General features: G+C 43.9%; 1 protein-coding gene across 5 annotated transcripts in view; it reads right to left on the bottom strand.

The window, feature by feature from the left end:
- The window catches only part of LOC111861752 (potassium voltage-gated channel subfamily KQT member 1), a 194,538-nt gene that overhangs the window by 124,689 nt on the left and 53,894 nt on the right, over nt 1-15,955 (bottom strand). The window lies entirely within an intron of this gene.

Raw genomic sequence — 15,955 nt, 5'->3', positions numbered from 1 at the left:
GACCTGCAGCAGATGACTCAGTATGTCCAACTCCAGGCAATGAGGTGATACGAACCTCCTTCACTGCGTCTGCTGTACCAGCGAAGCACGCAGGTGAGGATGGACGGGCGCAAGTTGCGTTCCGCACGCCATATCGCGTGTAACTCTCTGCGTCTCCCTGTCCGAAATATTGCATTATGTTATTACTACTGGAAAATCCCGTTGAAATTTACGTCCTCTGTATCATCCTTGAATCCCTTTCTTCTTTTCAGTTACCCCTTTAATACCTTTATCTCATTCCCTTCTTTCTCCGTTACAACAGCGAATTAAATTACTTCTTTATCTATATAAGATATGATACATTCACGGCGTGTCAATATGGGAGTTGCTACCTGACGTTTCGGAGACTGCCTCTGTCACCATCATCAGAGGCTAATAGGTAAAGTTAAAGATTCCCTGTACAACTAAGAACCACGCCATGAAGGCGCATGGAGAGTGGTTGTATAGATCCAGGTGTTCTTGGTTTCGGAACGAGTTGGAGGTGAGTGGTCAGCTTCATGCCTCGGCCGCTTTAGCCCCGGGAAAAGCCTCTGGTATCCAGTAGATAGGTAGCTGGGTAGGCCCCTACTGGGCCTCGAACTCGGACCCCTCTGTCGTCCAGCTCGTAGCCCGGCTCTCCGGAGTTAATGCAGTGCTCGAAATGTCCCTTAAGTTACAGCGACAGAGGGAACATGCAACCAGAGTTTCGGACAGCAATCAACCTGCCTTCTTGCCTGGCTGGAAACCAACGTATCCTCTCCATGTGTCCATTGTTATTTGACCATCCTGTTCGTCTGACTTCCCTTCAATTTCCCGATAACAGGGACTTTCTGCTACATCATCATGTATCTGGTACCGATATCTTGCGAGTTACGTAGGTCTGCAGCCCAGAGGCCTTTGTGCTTTTTGTTTGCTTCGCATGTCTGCACCAATCTCAAGTCCTGCTTCTTTGCGGAATACAATTTCTTGCAGTCCTTCCGGTTGGAAAACTTATTTCAGGAGCCGGCCGGTCGTCTGTAGAATGCAATGCTACAGGGTGTTTCAAAAATGTATTTTGTGGTGTACTTCGGTGTTGTAATAAACCCAGACTATATACCGCCGAAATCCCGTGTGGAGGTGGGTTAGAATATATTCACCGTAGCCCTGCGAGTCTTAGAAAGCGATGGAAGGTGAACCCGGTGCCTGGAAGTATAACTGTGCCACTCTGTAGCTGGTGGGGGACATAAATACAGACACCCGCTCCTCCGTGTTGCGGGGTGGACGCAATGCTGACGACCTTGCTGTGTAAAAAAAAATACTGTTGCGAAATCCAAATAAGTGAAACCCGGATCAAACCACGCAGAATCTTCTGAGGAGGGCTGTGATTCAAAAAGGGCTCGTTTGCCGATGATATAACGTCGATCGGTGAGATGATTGATGCATAATGAATTACAAAGGATTTAGAAGGAAGCGTGTGGCCTAACCGAGGTATTATCAGGGCGTTTCCCTGGAGGGACTGAAGAAAACCGTGAAAACCCGTCAAAACAGCCGGCGCTTCAACCGAGATTCAAACAGAATACGCCCCCCCCCCCGGATACAAGTGTAAAACGTTCGGTTACACCAGCCTGCTAGGTTTCAGAAACATCCAACACATTACAAATGCTGACGGACCCAGAGACAACGTAGGGCTCTTGTGAATGCGGTAATGAACTTTCGCTTTCGCCTGCTGTCACAAAGCCCGATGCTCGGCCAGTGATATTGTTACGTAGTTATACAGACATACACAGACACATACATGAGAGCCGGACGGGCGTATAGATAGATATATTAGAAAGAATGATCGACTGATAGATAGGATCGATTGACAGAGATAGGTTAGCAAAACGGACAGATAGATGGCAGGCAGGCAGGCAGGGAGGCAGGCAGTCTGTCCCATTGAGCTTCCTGGAGGCTCTCTCGCGTCACTGCTTCTGCTGATCTCGGGCAACTTACGCAGCAGAGAGGCTCACAGAGAAACTGAGTTCGACTGTCTCAGCAGAATCTGCTCACGCATTTCGGCCCCTACTCCCCTGGGTGTTCGCATGCTATGGAGCTGGTGCACGCGGCTACGACTCCATCTGCAAGTACTGACATCTAGCCTAGTGTTCGGGAGGTCCCCACTTCAAATCCTGGCCCCAAGACAGGTTATCCCTAAGCAGTTCTCCTGGGAAACGGGCGCATCAGTTAAACCGATCGATACCTTCCACATGCTGTCATACGTTCTTCGCCAACACTACAGCGTCGTCAAATTAACTACAAAATGAATATTGCTTTTCTCTGGGATGTGGTGCCGGGTATCGAATCCCGGTCGTCTAGCCCGCCGCTATACCGACTGAGCTATCGAATCTATACACAGATACCGAAAGCAGCGTAAAGAAAATGGGGGCGGTGGGAGATGCCTTCATTCTTGCATCCGTTTTTTCCTCCATCAATCCTTTATTTATTCATTAATTCCCCCCTTCCTATCCTATTTTCCTCCTTCCCCCCCCCCTCCCGGCGAAGTTTGTAGAGTGAAAATGCGCTATTGAACCGGAGTTCATCCGAGATGGCAAATTAATTTTTCGTTCCAAGCCAAGGGGTACAATAGATTTCCGCTGGGAAATGAACTTTCAAAGTTATTCTGCCTTGAAGATGAAAGCAGTGGTTTCTTCTGAAACTCAGTAGCCATGTATCAGACTGTACACTGTCATAAGCCGCAAGCTAATAAAATGAAACTTCACTAGCCTCAGAATGTCATATCACATTTCGGTTACCTTGCGATCACTGCAGATGTGACCGTTGGAACTCTTGGAGGGCTAGAGGACAGACAAGAAATATGAAGGCGCAGAGACATGAGGCTGTGAGGCGCCCAACGTGCGGAAACTTTGTGAGAAGAGGATTTTTGGAAATACAGCGAGAAATATAATTACACTGGAGAGGATTATAATCAAGACGAGGAGGTCAGACTGACATGAATCAGACACTGAGCTAACTAATGACGAATCCGAAGGCAATATCGTGTGGCGTATAGATCCGTTGCTGGGCAAAGATCTCGAAACACACGAGACAACAGCCGTTGCTAAACACGCCTCTACAACAACAGAGTTACTGTTGAAAACCTTGCTTTGTACGCGGTCCGCGTCGAGGAGTTATAAAGAAGAGAAATGTGGCAACCAGTTCAGTTGAGTTCTGCAAGGGTGGCTGTGACAAGAGGACCTGAGCGCGTGAAGGTGAAGAATCTCCACTACTAGAAGCCGCTGCCAGGGAACGGCTGGCGAAGAGAGCAGGCTAAAAAGGATTAGCAGATACTGTAGTGAATTTTGAAGTGTGGAAATCAGCGATAACGCTGTAAGTGCTGAGTGGTGTGTGTAAGCGGTCAATAAATCCATTCACCAATCCACGTTCTGTCTACAGTCACACCCCTAAATCATGACAATAGAATAGTACAAGAATAATTTTACCCAGAGTACATAATATTAGTGCGATGACCAATGAAAATTCAAGCAAAATATTTTCCGCATGTTACATAAACCAGATTGGTTACAGATTTAATACAGTTTAATTATAACATTAAGTCTTAAAAATTTAATAATATCGTTCGTGGTTCGTAATGCGTTATTTTAACTTTTCTTTGGACGCCTGCACCAGCAAACACACACACGTCAAATAGGCATTTATACGACTGTATTTAATACTACGTACATATGTTACCGAATGATACGTCGAGGTCGTTTGACGATTAATGCCATCTAACAGGCACTGACTGTAACTACGCAAATATGCATATACATACTGAGTTTTATTTATAAAATGACTAGTTGCATAGCACTTTTTATGCAACAATGCATGATAATCAACTTCATGCAAAAGATCTGGCAACACTGCAGCTTGTATCTCTGTCCCTGTTGGCGCGACAAGTCGTCACTAACTCGCCTTCTTGTCTGAATATTACAATAGTCTGTCACGAAACTGTTACGTAGCTAATGTCTATTATAAATGAAAGCATGAGGTAGACAATATGCAGGAAGAGAGTCAAATATGTTTTCTTTAATTTTAAAGACCGTTTGGTTGGTTAAATTACTGCCGGCCGTCGCCAACACAGTAAATCTTAGTTTCGGGTCCTGTCGGGGACCCTGGGTCATATTTCTTTCTCTAACATTTTCACGTATTTTGAAATGGGGCATCGTCTTCAACAAGAGGAGGGGTCTGAATAATACTGCTCACTTCCCCCTACTTGGGGTTATTCAAGCGGGCACTCACTCACTAACAGCCCCCTCCCTCACGTTATATATACAAATTTATTTCGTACCTCACAGGAAACACACTATGTCTCCGCTACAAAGCCCAACCGGTTAATGCTGTTTAGGGAAACAGTCGCTGTTTATTGTGAGAACCATACGGGACACACGGACACACTCTGTGGGCAGAATGCAGAGTTTTAGTATGTTCAGTCCGTAGCTCACAGGAAACATTACGTCTCCGCTACAAAGCCCAACCGGTTAATGCTGTTTAGGGAAACAGTCGCTGTTTACTGTGAGAACCATACGGAACACACAGACACACACTGTGGGCAGAATGCAGAGTTTTAGTGTGTTCAGTCCCTACCTCGCAGGAAACATTACGTCTCCGCTACAAAGCCCAACCGGTTAATGCTGTTTAGGGAAACAGTCGCTGTTTATTGTGAGAACCATACGGAACACACAGATACAGTCTGTGGGCAGAATGCAGAGTTCTAATGTGTTGAAGTGTGTGGTACATATAGGAACCACTGGACTCAAATGGGTTAATATTGTTTTCGCATTTGGAACTCAAGTTTTATAGTCATGACAATTTAGATACCAGTAGGGCCTACCCTCTCTCTCCATCTACAGCTCTGATTGTCCTAATTAAGACGGTTATGGCAGCTTTCAACAAATATAACTTATCAATTGAATTCAGATCCATTCATTCGCCATAGAAACCGGTAAAGCTTCTAACCCTGTAATGTCACATTCTGCAAACTGCATGCTTCCTTCTGGTTGCACTCTCGAAGACAGAGACAAGACTTCTCGGTACAGTCACTGCCGTGAGAGCCCCAAATCTCAGGCTGTCCACACAATTTCCACAGTTACATGCCTAATTAGAACATGCCACTTGAACAATGCAACAGAGAGCTATTGATTTTATGGCGAATTGGTGTGTACGTCAGAGCCTTCACAGAAAGAGACCAGGCAGTCACAGACGGCACCCTATTTCAGAACGGTTAATACATACTGTATAAAATATTTTTCTCCTTTGGTAGAGTGCTTCTCCGAAACGTCAGTAGCCATCTACATGGTATCATAACCTAAACAAGAAGTAGAACCTTCCTGCCTGAAGTCTCTCCGAGAACTCTGCCTAACTTAACTTTTACTACATACTGAGTGTTTGATACGACACGGACCGCATTGAAAACACAGTGTCCAACAGTTAATCTGTTGTTGCAGGTGCATTCGTTGATTCGGGAACGTATTTACAGAGCAGCTGCCTAGGGACGGTAGTTCTTCCGGGTTGTTAGAGGGGTAGGACACAGACAGTAAGGTGGTCCCATAAGTCTGCCATTAAAAGGTAAAAATAAAAGAAAGGAAAAGCTATCCCTGTAACAGGCCGTGGAAGCCCATATGGTTGTGAGAAGTCGAGGCTCAAATATTTTCTCTAGGCAGTCGGCTCACAGATGGCAGTGAGGTCAGTCTTAAGCGCCGGCAGCACTTTACCCCCCGGAAGATTCATGGTACTCATTTCTGTTAGAGGCTGAGTCGACCCCAGGGCCATAGTATGGCTGGAGAGATTAGGTCAATTGAAAAAAATCCACCTCATCTTAACTCGAACCCGCGACCTTCCGGTTTGTAGCATACAGCCTCAACCAACTATGCTACCGATTACTCCAGCTTCCCATTATTTTTTTAATAAGGAAAGCAGGCTAAGAACTACAACTTTCGCTTGATTACAAACTAAGGGTATACTAAAACACTGGCATAAGGCGCACCAAAAGATGATCATGAACTCGAAGCAGATTTCGGCCTAACTTGTGGAGGACAGAAGGAAAGGAACAAATTATAATGCAATACAATGTGGTGCAGAATGAAGGAAGAAGGAGGTGTAGACTGAAGTATAATATTAAAAACGTAAAGAAAGAGAATTGCTGTGGACTGGATTAATCTAAGGACAGACACCAGTGAGTTCCAAAAAATGCTAACAACTTGCTGAGTAACCATCAGCTTCTCAAGCAGAACTCAGCTGCGTGGACTTGTTGGTGCAGAATAAATGGAAGGGGTGGGTAGGCAACCGGAGATGACCTGTTCTTCAACTTCACGCCGAGGACCGGGTGAGGCCCGAACTTGGGCCGTCTGCAGGAGGTCAGTGAGCCAACCAGAAGAACAGAAATATGTTACAATTGGATACTATTACGTGTTCCAAAGCTCCGTCATGGAAATTTACCGCAGAAGCGATATATCGCATTGGGTGGCCACCGGCCACTTTCAGCCATATCATACTGAAAGGCTGAGGGCAGGCAAAGCATACTCACAGGCCATAATCAGGGTCGAGTTTCGGGCGCCATTCGTTATCGCTACGCCACAATTCTCCCCCACCCCCTTCGTTACTTCCCACGCTGTCTCCCCAATTTCTTTCCCGCGTTAGATACTAGCACGTGATCTCTTTCGACCACATCTCTCATAAACTGTGTCCGAAACATCTTTGAGAGTGGGTCATAATACTGTTGTGACGTAGACGGTGACGTCATTATAGTTTCAGCGCCATACGGGATATCTTGTTAAAACACGCGACTTTTCCTTCCGTAAGGTTGGCTACTGAGGGTGTGACAACCTCAGATATGTTTTAGACAGGAGTCGAGTCCTTCATGAGAAGCTGACAGTCTCTCAGATACTCATAAAATTCCCTTGCCTTTTATGAAGCCCAAAGAGCCATTACCGCGTTCACAAGAGCCCGAGACTGGTCCTTATTCTTTGTCAGTTGAATTAAATCCACACTGTCCTATCCTATATATCTAAGATTCGTTTTAATATTATCCAACGATTTCTAGGAGAGGCTCTTCCGAACACGTCTCTTCCCTTCAAGTTACTTGACCAATATTCGGTACACATTTCTAATTTCTTTAATACGTGCTACGTGTCCGACCTATCACAACTTCATGGGTTTGAACATCCTAACAATATCTGATAAAGTGTGAAAATTATAAAGTCTCCTGATAAAGCCTCTCTCTCTTAGGTCGAAACAGTCCCATCAACGCCCTATCATCATACAACCAAATGTAATAAACCGAGTTCCATTCCCATACAAAACAACATGTAAAATCATTACTCGTGCTCTTGCAGGAATATGCATACTTACATCTACCTGTGGTTTCTTGCAAGACGTCGTCTGTAGTTCAGATTGCAACGTGTCAAGTCATAGAACTGCGGTGGATGTGCAACGAAGCGGTCGTGACCAAATTGAAGACACTGCCTCAGTATTTGTCATGAGGGACTGAGGAAAACTACGAAAAAGCATCAGAATACTAGGAGCTTCTGCCGAGATTCGAACTTGGAGCCTCCCTCATACAAGTGAGGAGCGTTAGCGCTGAATCTGTTTACTCGTCAGGGAAGCGCAATGACATAGAAGTGATACATTAAGAATTTAGGGGAATACCCGAGACAGCGCCCCAGATAAACTGCGCGCGCCGTTCCAGCACCTGCGTACTGCTGCTGGGAGCGAGAGAGAGGCCCATAGGGCTGTGAGACATCGAGGCTCCCACACTGTCTATACAACTGGCGCACAGACAGCAGCTTAAAAAACTACTTAAATAACCAAAGAATCAATCTGCTTTCTTTTGTCCCTATGTGAAACCACCGCCCCCCCCCCAAGATTACAGCTGTTCTTTACCTATTATACTACATGTTCAATACCTCGCCGCTTTATCAATCATGTGTTTATTTAACGACGCTGCCAGTTGCTAAGGTCACATCGATATTTCCAAGCACAGTCACGGTTAATTCTGACTTACTGTGTTCCCTTGATTGCCCAATGAGCCAGATGCTTTTCACGCTCTCAAGGTTTATGACAGTGTTTCGTCTTTCATTACCAAATCACTGTGCTACACATTGTCGTCATAGCTACATCTGGAGCCCGGACAGCTCAGTCGCTATAGCAACGGGCTATGGGCTGGACAGACGGAATTTGATTCCTGACGAGGACAAGAGTTTTTCTCTACTCTAGAGCGTCCAGACCGGATCCGGGGCCCTTCGAGCCTCCTAACCAATGGTTACCGGAAGCTTTGTCTTACGAGGTAAAGCGACCGGGGTGTGAGGCTGACAACTGAGTCGCATCTGGTACAAAGGTCACAAACGGTGGAGTTATACTTCCACTCCACCACGTCTTCATGGAATGGTGCTTAATGAATTAAGCATTGGGACAATTTTACCTTACTTTAGGTATATTTAAATTCACTAAGTTTTGGAAAGGTGTACAGCTAAAGTAAAGTTGTCCCTATGCCTCATTAATTAAGGGTCACACAATGAAGATGCCCCACAATTCTTAATCTCGACGGTCAGCTTAAGGCCCCGACCCTGGTCGCCATTGTATAGGAAGCTGCGTGGGCCTCAGAGTCGGTGTGAACATTGGAGAAAAAAATTGCGCTGTCGAGGATTGAACCCCGGCCATCCAGTCAGTAGTCCGTAGCCACACTGACTGAGCTACCTCCACACCCCACCATAGAGTCTGTGTATTAATAGTAATGCTGTATCGATTCGCCCAACTTACGAAGTTCTTATTAGAGACGCGTAGCTTTGTAAGCAACCCCTGCTGAGTGCGTTATTCTGTATTCTTCCTCATTAGGCCCTTAAAGCATAGTACACGTGCTATTATTTATATACTGTGTGCAGCATCTCCTGCTTTGCCACTTAAACAGAGAGGCTTGGGGTAGCACTAACGTTCTAGACTTGTAATTCGGAAGTGATAGGTTCGAATCTCGGCAGGCAAATGTCGACAGTATATCGTGCAGGAAAAGACAAATTTCTTCCAAAACTTTTCCCATTCATCATTCAATAACTGGCCTATCATGCGAAGACGTATATGTATATACTAACAAGAATGTAAAGTTAGAAGCAAGAATAATAAATAATTAAACTGCAGTTTCCCAATATTTCTATGTTCCGTACGGTTCTCACAATAAACAGCGACTGTTTCCCTAAACAGCATTAACCGGTTGGGCTTTGTAGCGGAGACGTAGTGTTTCCTGTGAGGTACGGACTGAACATACTAAAACTCTGCATTCTGCCCACAGAGTGTATCTGTGTGTTCCGTATGGTTCTCACAATAAACAGCGACTGTTTCCCTAAACAGCATTAACCGGTTGGGCTTTGTAGCGGACCCGTAAAACGGTAAAGTAGTTAGAATACTGGAGGTCTTGAGTTCAAATATCGACCCGGAGACTGGTTAGCTTGGCTGAGGCTTTTCGTGACTTTTTCTCGGAGCTTTCAAGCACCTCAAATTAGCCACGACCGCTTCCCTCTGCATTCTCCCCGAATTCTCTCAGTAGGATGCTATATAGCACAGACTATTTAAAGCGTGATTAAGTAGATACATATAAAATATACAGGTCTAACAGCCGCCCAATAAAATGCAGAGTGTCCATAAAAGAAGTAAGCAAACACAGCAGATATTTCGGGTCTGTCATCATTAATAAGGCCTGTGTAATAAAATTTTACATCTATTTACTTTTATGGCTACTCGCTGTATCGGTAAACATACTGTCGGAGTCCTGTACAAATTAATATATGCCTACGCCAGGTTACCGCTTAGAGAGACTATGGTTAACTGTCAGTAGCGAAGAGTAACGGTTTTAATAGCAACTGTGCCTCACATTATTAACCCATTAAAGCATAGTGGTTACTATATGAACCACCTGCTGTAACACTAAGTAGCTCTGCATTCTGTCCATAGAATATATTTATGTGTTCCGTGTGGTTCTCACAATAAACAGCGACCGTTTCCTTAAGCAATATTAACAGGCTGGTCTTTCGAGATAGAGACTGTTTTCTGAGAAACAGAAATTAATACTGAAACATTTTCATCAACTTCGTGCTCCAGAGAATAGACCTTCAATTTCTATTTATGTGAAATAAATTTCATTATTGCCATCTACACCTAAGTCTTCCAATTTAGCAATTTCCTGCTGATTTCTCGACTAAATGCTTATAAAAACTTGTAATCATGTGTAGGGTTTCAGGTTCCGATAGCCGTGTTTATGACGACCTTTCGGAGGAACATTTCGTCTCAATCTTCAGGTTCCAAGAATACGCCGGGCAAGAAAACAGCGTCAAAGCTGAAACTGAACCGTTTCGGAAGATCATATCGCCCCAATCTTCATGGTAGAACATGTTTAGCAAGAAAGCAGCATTAAATCTGAAACCGAAACGTCGGTTGGCTTTCAACGGACTACCGGGGCGTTATATCCCAGAAGACAGATCTCTTCTTGTAGTGCTATGTTTGGACACTCTCCATGTCTCTCAGGTACTATTGCCGCAACGGCCACCAACCTCGATTATCTTCAGCACCAAATTATAATCTCTACAAGAAGATGCGTGACAGTAGGAAAAATAAAACAGTTGTAGAATACTTTACTTAGAAAAAGTCATTTATGAATTAAACACAGTTTTCGCAACCTTCCGCTAGATGGAACTAGCAGATACAAGAGCAACTGCATGCAATGCCCAGTACTAACCAACAAAATGTTCGATAATATCAAAACTTAATGTATTGTTACTGTCAATGATATACGAGTCCCATGTGACATTTCAGTATTACGTAACAAACGAATGCAAACCGCGTTACTGCATGCAACAGGAGATCTCTATAGTGCACAATGGTCCGAGAATATCAGTTCACAAGAACATATCCTTATAGACAAGAAAATGATCAAAGCAGAAAACTGGCGGTTTATATGGTGACCACTGGGCATTAACTGGTTACAAAGATGTAGTTAGTCCTTTCGAGTAAGAAGTTAATGTAAATAATCTCCAAAAATTAAATTCATACCTCACAGGAAACATTACGTCTCCGCTACAAAGCCCAGCCGGTTAATGCTGTTTAGGGAAACAGTCGCTGTCTATTGTGAGAACCATACGGAACACACAGATAAACCCTGTGGGCAGAATGCAGAGTTTTAGTATGTTCAGTCCGTACCTCACAGGAAACATTACGTCTCCGCTACAAAGCCCAGCCGGTTAATGCTGTTTAGGGAAACAGCCGCTGTTTATTGTGAGAACCATACGGAACACACAGATACACTCTGTGGGCGGAATGCAGAGTTTCAGTATGTTCAGTTCGTACCTCAAAGGAAACATTACGTCTCCGCTACAGAGCCCAACCGGTTAATGCTGTTTAGGGAAACAGCCGCTGTTTATTGTGAGAACCATACAGAACACACAGATACACTCTGTGGGCGGAATGCAGAGTTTCAGTATGTTCAGTTCGTACCTCAAAGGAAACATTACGTCTCCGCTACAGAGCCCAACCGGTTAATGCTGTTTAGGGAAACAGCCGCTGTTTATTGTGAGAACCATACAGAACACACAGATACACTCTGTGGGCGGAATGCAGAGTTTCAGTATGTTCAGTTCGTACCTCAAAGGAAACATTACGTCTCCGCTACAGAGCCCAACCGGTTAATGCTGTTTAGGGAAACAGCCGCTGTTTATTGTGAGAACCATACAGAACACACAGATACACTCTGTGGGCGGAATGCAGAGTTTCAGTATGTTCAGTTCGTACCTCACAGGAAACATTACGTCTCCGCTACAGAGCCCAACCCGTTAATGCTGTTTAGGGAAACAGCCGCTGTTTATTGTGAGAACCATACGGAACACACTGGGCTTTAAAAGATAAGCTGTACTGTGAATAGCTACTATATTGCTATAGTAACTGTCCTAAATTTTCCTGTTAAATGAACGACTCCCTAACATCATCTGCAATAACCACAATCATTCTGAGTGATTTGTAATCCAGTTACTGTGTTTGTCAGCTGGTTCTGTTTTGCTTTCAGCGCCAAGGAAATGTTTAACATTGTAATTAGTTTTGTGTACGTGGTTGTATCGTGGACAGGGACACGCGGTAGCGTAGTTGGTTGAGGCACTATTCTATAAGCCGGATGGTCGTTGGTTCGATTCCCGATAAAGTCACTGGATTTTTCAATTAACCTAATCCAGCCGCACTACGGCCCTGGGGTCGACTCAACCTCTAGCAGAAATGAGTACCAGGAATTTTCCTGGGGTGTATAGGGCGGCCGGCGCGTGAAGCTGACAACCTCACCGTCATCTGTGATCCGATTGTCTAGAACACGTGGGAGCCTCGACGTCTCACAATCCTATGGACCTCCACGGTCTGTTACAGAGATAGTTTTACCTTTCCTGCCTTAGGTGTATCTCTGACAAAGAACAACTTGAGGATAACCGTCTTCTAGAACGTGACGCCGTGTAGTTTCGTAGGTCGTTACTAAATTGTTCTGAGCGAGCCAATAGGAACAAGAACAGCGAAAACAATGCCAGTTCCTTTAAAAGGGGCCAATATTTTTCTATCCTTAAGATCTTATTGAAAGCATGCAGCGAACATAGACAATATTATAAAAACGTACAAAAATTGTGACCGTCGACATCAAATTAAATTCATTTTGAAGAGTGATATTATCTGTGACGTGACGTAGTTTAGCGCTATAGACTTTCCCCGACTCTTCGGAACAACGTAATGCCTACTGCTTCAACGTACATCAATCACTGAACACAGCAACAAAACAATACAAATAACAATCGCTGATTAGAAGCTGGGCTGGAGCTTTGATCTGTCACTGAACACAGAGAAAAGAACATGGAAAAAGAGCGTGAAAATGAAAACATAAACGCATAAGAAGCCTCCGAGGAGCTCTGCCGTGGTATCAACGTCCTAAAGGCGAGGTGAAAGTACGAGCACGTGACTCCATAATACTTACTTTAGTGATCCTAAATTACTGCTTCAGTCTGAAAGCATTCGTTGTCTTCTGAGATGTGATTTCCTGTAGTCCTGCAGAACTGAACGTTTCGGAGGAATCATCTACAGGATCAAAGAATAAGCCGAGCAACGGTTAGAATCAAACACATGTCTGCTTATTCCTTGCTTCTTGTTGCCGCAATCTTACGTTTGCTTCCTTCAGAAACTTTTTATTACATACATTTCCCCTTGCTTCCATAGTCCCTTAATATTGAGTCAGAGTTATTCTTAAGCAGGGCAAAAAATGCATTTCATACTTATACAAAACAACGGGTAAAACGGGAATGTCATAAGAGTGAAGCCATCCAATTTTGTTATATAACGACGCTAAATTCGCCATGAAATTAGTTTCCGCATTTATTTTCAACATTTCTCCACTCATGGCTTCGATGCGGAGACTGGAAATATTTCAAACTGACTGTGAAAATGTTATATAATTTCACGGCGAATTTATAACAGCATACCACGAAATAAGGTAAGCGTCAGTAAGAACGCTGCAAAATTTTACCCATTTACCCTATTTTAAACATAACTTCTTAGAAATAATACAAAACGATACTTTGAATTGCAGGGTGGGATAAATTTCTAAAAAATAATATTTATCTTACTGTTATCATGAAGAGATTATTTAACCTCTCAGGTCACGGTGGTTAGTATATGTACCACCCGCTTTAACATATCAAAACTCTGCATTCTGCCCACACAGTGTATCTGTGTGTTCCGTACGGTTCTCACAGTAAACAGCGACTGTTTCCCTAAACAGCATTAACCGGTTGGGCTTTGTAGCGGAGACGTAATGTTTCCTGTGAGGTACGAACTGAACATACTAAAACTCTGCATTCTGCCCACAGAGTGTATCTGTGTGTTCCGTGTGGTCCTCACAATAAACAGCGACTGTTTCCCTAAACAGCATTAACCGGTTGGGCTCTGTAGCGGAGACGTAATGTTTCCTGTGAGGCATGAATTTATTCTTTTTTAAGAAATTCGTGCTTCAGAGGTTTAAGGAACTGTAATTAGTTACGACGCTAACGTTGGAGGCCATTTCGCTCCCCAGCAAAACGCGAAAAGCAATAAACAAATCAAATTACTTCCAGACTTTCTTTTGAAAGGCCGTCATATTAAAGTAATGGAGAATCAGCGGGTCTAATGCTTTCGCTTAATGGAAGAGAACTGTATCTACAGCGATATGCAGTTGACTTCACACAAACTTGAAAACTTATTAAAGCTGATTTAAGAAAACAACCCTCGCAAACCAGGCCATGAATATTTTTTGCTCCAACCACTTTACTTATTTATGATTTATTTCGAACCAGGATATTTCAGTCGTTATATTGTCTGGGCTACAGTCTGGACGACTAATAAATCGTCGTTCGATTCCTGAAAGGGGCAAAAGATTTTCTCTTCTTCACAGAGCCTTGGATGATTCTCCTGGGTGGTTGCAGCTCATCCGCCTGTTTCCTGGTTCGTTATTTCGCTGACAATTCGGTACTTCCTTAGTTATTTCATTACTTCGCCATTTTTTTAGCCAGTTTGTTAGTCCATTCCTTAATGTGTTAATTACATGATTAATTAATAATTAAGGAGTCATATAATTTGTGAATTGGTATTTTTTCTCTTATCCAGAGTACCCAGATTAGGTCTGGGGCCCACCCAGCCTCCTAACCAATGAGAACCGAGGGGGGGCGATTTCCCCTCAGGTAAAGCAGCCGAGGCGTGAAGCTCTCCACTCACTTCCATCTAGTTCCGAGGTCAATAATGGTGAAGCTATACCCCCCCCTTCTCCGTACGTCTTCATGGACTCGTACTTATTCAATTAAGCGCATCTCCATGTTAGTGAATTTGCTGGTCTTCAGGTTTTACGAGAGCAGTCGACCTAGGTAAGAAGATCCAGGTGCTGCATATTTCAGGCAATCTGCCAGCATATACACGTATCTCGACATTCGGCACACCCCAGCCTAAAACCGCATATGCCACACATTTGTTATCAAGCAATATTGATTTTGCCTCCACGTCATGCAACAGTACAGGGAGCTGTTTCACACTGTGTAGACGCCTTGCTTCTCCGTGACTCCTAAGTCATTTCACTCACAGACAAAATCAACCCATAGCTCAAGTAAAAATCTTCATTAAGCACTGTCGATTTCGAGACTATTGTCTTCGGACAAGTGACGCAGTGTACGTGATACACACACACAAACACATAAACACACACACATACATACATACACGCGCGCGCGCAAAGGATATCCCGAAAGTAAAGATACAAAGTCCAGAAAATATTTGTAAAACATTTTTTGGCAAGGATTCACTTGTAGCACTTTTACAACAAACCTTTATTTACTTTTCAACAAAGTTACCATGGATCGCAGCACATTTAGTGAGCCTGGGAACGAGGCTTTGTTTATTCCAGCTGTGAAAATCACAGATCTTGCAATGCCAGTCTACCCTATGTCATCTGTATTCGACAAACAGGCTGGCGCAGCGGTAAAGCTCCACATTTGTATTCGACAGGTGCATGACTCGAACCTCAGCAAGGACGCGTCATGTTATTTTCCTCAGTCCCTCCAAATAAATGTGAGGACTGTAGCTCCATTATGCTACGACCGCTTATTCCAGATCCTTTCCAATAAACTATTCGTCAATCAATTTTGACTTGCCACGCTGTGTAGTGTAGATACTGACAAAACAAAAACTTCGTGGCCTTTAGTCCGCAAGCGAAGTATACCGACCGAGCGACCGCCTCTTGTCGGCGAAGTTAGAGCCAACTTTAGCAGATAGAGGGTGTCGTGTGGTCAGTGCAACAGATCCCTACGGCCGTTAATCTCGAGTTTCTTGACCGGAGCCGCTATTTCCTTGAAATAGTTCAATTATCCTCACTAGGCTGAGTGGACCCCGTTCCAGACTC

This window comes from Cryptotermes secundus, unplaced genomic scaffold (assembly GCF_002891405.2).
Source record: "Cryptotermes secundus unplaced genomic scaffold, Csec_1.0 scaffold136, whole genome shotgun sequence".
NCBI classification, from domain to species: domain Eukaryota; kingdom Metazoa; phylum Arthropoda; class Insecta; order Blattodea; family Kalotermitidae; genus Cryptotermes; species Cryptotermes secundus.
The sequence above is the reverse complement of the archived record's forward strand: the minus strand, read 5'-3'. Positions and strand labels throughout refer to the sequence as shown.